We start from the raw sequence: 4,815 nt of genomic DNA on the forward strand, positions 1-4,815 counted from the left end.
AAACGCGACACAGGTATGCTGGACCTGCCAGAGAGCTGTATATCTGCCATTTTCTCCTTTACTATGCCGCGTGACATTAGCAGACTGTCAGTTGTCTCCAATCTCTTCAAATCTGTGTCCTATTCGGACGATCTCTGGAACAAATTCCTTATGCCTGGCTTTATCCAAATTGCTTATTATTACTATTTTTAAAACGGTTCGATGCCCAAAACTTCTTTAAACAGTACAAGTGATATAGCATCTGTGAATCTTTTTAGAGAAAATGGAATGAAAGGGGTGTCACCAATATGGTCGGATCTGAAGATAATGGTTGCAGAAGCGAAGAAAGTGATGGGAATTCAGAGCTTTCAGATATTTGTAGCTCAAGGGGTCATGGGATCATTTCCATGGTCGGCTCTATCGTTTGTACCCATGTGGCTGGAGCTCATTGGCTTCTCTCATGAAGAGAATGCATTTCTGATGACTCTGTTTACCGTGGGGTGTTCCCTGGGTGGATTGTTTGGAGGGCGAATGAGGGACGTTATTGCCAGACGCCTTCCAAATGCTGGAAGGATTATTCTTTCGCAAATAAGTGCAGGTCTGGCTATTCCTTTGAGTGCAGTTCTGCTGCTAGTTATGCCTCGTGATCCTTCTACTGGGTTGGCACATGGCCTAATGTTTTCATCATGGGAATCTTCATATCATGGAACGGAGCTGCCACCAACAATCCCATATTTGCAGAAATTGTACCTGAAAAGGAAAGAACAACTATCTATGCCTTGGACCGATCATTTGAAACAATCCTCTCATCCTTTGCTCTTCCAGTGGTTGGCATTCTGGCCCAACATGTACACGAATCCAGATTCGAGGTACTTGCGGAATTAACAGTGGTTTCGTGGTTGGAGGTCCGTGGTCAAATCGACTGCAGGCTTTTGTCTCCGGATACCAACTACAGAGTGGTGTTTGTCCTTAAATTCAGAGAACATCAGTTTGGGTAGACAATGCCAGTTACTTTTTCAGTTACAACACCGGAAAGAGAACAGATGGAAAATAAATTTGTGATTATATTAGTTTAATTTCCATTATTATAAAATGTTTTGAAGAAATCAAGAAGTAGTAGTAAGGCTCAATATGGATGGTTGTCCAGATAGTATGGCAGTTGCGGATCTAGGGAAGGATCCCTCATTAGTGGTAGACGTGGTGGTTTCCTAATGAGGTTATGCGACAGATTGGGATGCCGTCCAGTAATTGACTTCGGGAGGTCCTTGATTCGGGAGTTGAGGAAGGGAACTCGAGAATCCAACTTGCCAACTACACCTTTCCGAGGGTTATGAGGCAACTTGATGGAGCATCTACTGATAAGCTTGATTATTTTGTTATTTTCATGTAATGTAATCATTAAGGGGGGATGTTGGAAATTAATGCTTACATTCCATATTTGAGAAATTGGTTTGTTATGGTTGAGAAATTCTCTCAACCACTCTCTCTAAATTAGGAATAATTTGGATCTCAAAAGCTCTATTCAATAGAGCGATCTGAATGTAATCCATGTGTGAGTGTCTTTTCACATACACCATTTGTGCATAATATATGTTTGAGTTTTTGTGATTGTGTGATTTTAGCTGTTTCTATCAACAACTATATTCCAGTGGTGTAGTTGGGCTTGTTTCAGAAGCTAAAGTACCTGGTTCTAGGAAAAATACCACTTCAATTAGGTAATTTGACACAACTTACACATCTAGGCATTTTTAGCTTTAGTATTTCTAGTTCTATTCCTTCAAAAATATTCAAACTTCCCCTCTCTTATCTATCTCTTCATGCTACTCTCACATGGAGGAGCTTATCGTGATTGCATATTGTTCAAGCTAGTTGACGTGGCCAACGGGCCCCATCTGTCTCTGTTACGAATTTTGTTAATACTGTCAATATTCCGACACTTCACAACTCCCTTGATTTTCGAAACCTATAACACCTGACTCCCATAAGCTAATACAGGTGGTGGATAATACATGAACTTAAATTCATTCAATGTTACCTTTGCACCAAAGGATTTCAAAATTCAAATGCTTTCCCCGTTGAGATTTCAAATTGAAAAATTAAGCGCTAAATTTCTACAGTTTGCTGAATAGATAATAGATGCCTCTCTACTTTGTTTTGAGCCTCTCCCGATGTGGCATGGGCGCCATCCCCCACTATAACAACATCCAAGTTAACTCCATAATCCACATAAGCAAGAGGCTCCTCATGGCGAGATCTCTTCTCCATCTGAAGGTTGCGGCTACGGGTGCTCTTTCTCGAGTAGGGGGGACGTGGATATGATTTGAGATCAAATGTAGGCATTCAAGCTATGTAAGCTCCCTTCACAACGCCACTAAAATCCCCTCCAATAACATATTATGATCTCAATACTTTTAAAATCAAAGTTTATATTGGGAATAAAATACTAATTTACTTGATTCTGTTCAACACTTTTAAAATCAATGTTTATATTGGAAATAAAATACTAATTTACTTGATTTTGTTCAACGCTTTTAAAATCAACGTTTATATTTGGAATAAATTACTAATTTACTTGATTATGTTATCTTTTACTTGATGTTACTTTGCAGGCGAGGATACACAGAGTACCATTGAAGGCAGAAAGTACAGGATTAATTCGAGCATAACCAAAACAAGTTGATACGGTTATTAAAAGAGGTTTTGGAGGTCGGATCGTGTAATGGATTACCATATCACAGAATAGAACTTTGGTGAAGCCGATGTAGATAAACAGAGAAAATTTTCTCAGGTTCGATTCAACTAATTCCAACCGAGTGCCAAATTAAGGCTACTCGATTTAATTTCAAATATAAAGCTTTCATGATGTCATGATGTGCAGGTCCAACAAACATTTTTGGTAGGAAAAGATGTACTCTGGATGCATTTACATATTATTTGTATCATTTTATTAATATCAATCAAGCAAGTGCTATTGAATTTCTGAGTTTGAAGTTTTTGTTTGAGATAAACTACCTTGTTTATGAGTATATTACACTTAATCCATAAAATTAGCCTTAATTTTGAGAAAAATAAGTTCATGTTGGTTTCCAAATAAGTTTTCAATGAGACTCGCAGACTACTATAATCCTAAAAACAAGAGCTAGTCCCAAATACAATCAGGATATTGATGAATTCTAGAGCCCAATAGGAATGTGTAAATTATTCACAATCCATTGAAAAATTATTAAATCACTCTCAAGATGAGATGGACACTATAGGATGAGATGGACACTATAGGATTCCATTCACGTCATATTCTTATGTTGGTTATAGGAATTTATCTATTTAGTTGGCAACATTTTTTTGAAATTGTTGCTCCAAATACTGTGTTAATTCTTTTCGTCAAGAGAGAATATTTTAAAATACTAGATATTATAGTTATTTCTTTTAAAATTGACCTAAGAACCTAGCCTCCTTGATTCCAGAACTTCAAAGAAATATTTTTGACAAATTAAATGCGCAATAAAAAAATTATTCATTTACTACCAAAAATAACTTAACTTTGAAATCTAAAGATCAAAGTAATATTTTTGACACATTAAATATGCAATGAAAAAATTATTCATTTACTTTGATGGCAAGAACTACCACTAATAAATGAATAAAATGCAATCCACCTTTGATTAATGAATGAATAAAACAAATGAATCCCAAATCCAAAAGTTCTCTTTTTCTTGAAATTTGTAAGACCTTTGGGCTTATAAATACAAGGGATTTTCTTTTTACTACGAAATGGACAAAACCTAGATGAGTATTTCCTATATTAAATAATTTATTTATTGTTTATCTGTCAAATATATTATTTTGAAATTATCTTTTGAGATTAAACTTTTTTTTAAAGATCCTATTACATTATATGTAGTCATAAGACAATGCTTAGTTAAATTTGTTTATCCTCCTAATATGTTTAGTTATAAGATTTACATTATATCGAGTTATAATAACATAAGATTTACATTATAAGAATATATTAGACAAGGCTTTTCAATAAATAAGATAAATGAGAAAATAGTTTAACTATTAAAGGAGAGTAAAATATTTATGGTTTATTAATTGAAATATGCCAAGTCATTCTATAATACTCAATTTATTTTTTTTTAGTTTGACTTTAGAAATAAAAAGAAAAAAAAAAAAATGTTAATACATTGTTATATGGCAAGGTTCTATGTGGTGGTAGGAATGTAAAGATCTTGTTTGGTAATTACAAACTCTTCAACCTGATTGGTATTTAAAATAGTGAAGTATTTAAATCATGTGCGTCACATTGTGAATTATAATTTTTTTAATTGATGAGTTTAAAATTTGTAAAAATCTTTATAGTAATTCAAATTAGTACAAAACTTAGATAGTAACAAATTCTTGTTGAAAACATACTATTAGAGGTAAAATAATTGAGAAAGAATGAAAAAAAACATATAAATTTAAATAATTTAATAAATGTCTTACAAAATAAAGATAACTTATCAATTAAGTATTTAATAAGGATATAAGAATTTTTTTTAGTTTTTCCCTACTATTCTATATTTCTCTATGTGTGGGGCCCTAGTCATGGAGATGGATTCCATAGATTATATTATACTAATGACCCATATGATAGGATGTAGATTTCGTCTACTTTGGATTTCCATGTTGGTTCCTCACTGAGGGTCTCTTTGGGACACACATTCTTTCCCATATCAAATAATTTGTGTCTCAAAGGAATTGACGAAGCATCTGTCTGTATCACCAGTGGTGTGGTGACAATGGAGATTCTAGTTGTGTACACAAAGATTTCATTTGCTTCATGTGCAAATGTGC

At 34.1% G+C, this 4,815-nt stretch overlaps 1 pseudogene; it reads left to right on the forward strand.

Annotated features, from left to right (window-relative positions):
* The first annotated feature begins 201 nt into the window (after positions 1-201).
* On the forward strand, positions 202-977 carry LOC149196662 (uncharacterized; annotated as a pseudogene).
* The last annotated feature ends 3,838 nt before the right edge of the window (positions 978-4,815 follow it).

This window comes from Pinus tabuliformis, chromosome 2_2 (assembly GCF_031772625.1).
Source record: "Pinus tabuliformis cultivar Carrire ecotype Pingquan chromosome 2_2, CPIR1, whole genome shotgun sequence".
NCBI classification, from domain to species: Eukaryota; Viridiplantae; Streptophyta; class Pinopsida; order Pinales; family Pinaceae; genus Pinus; species Pinus tabuliformis.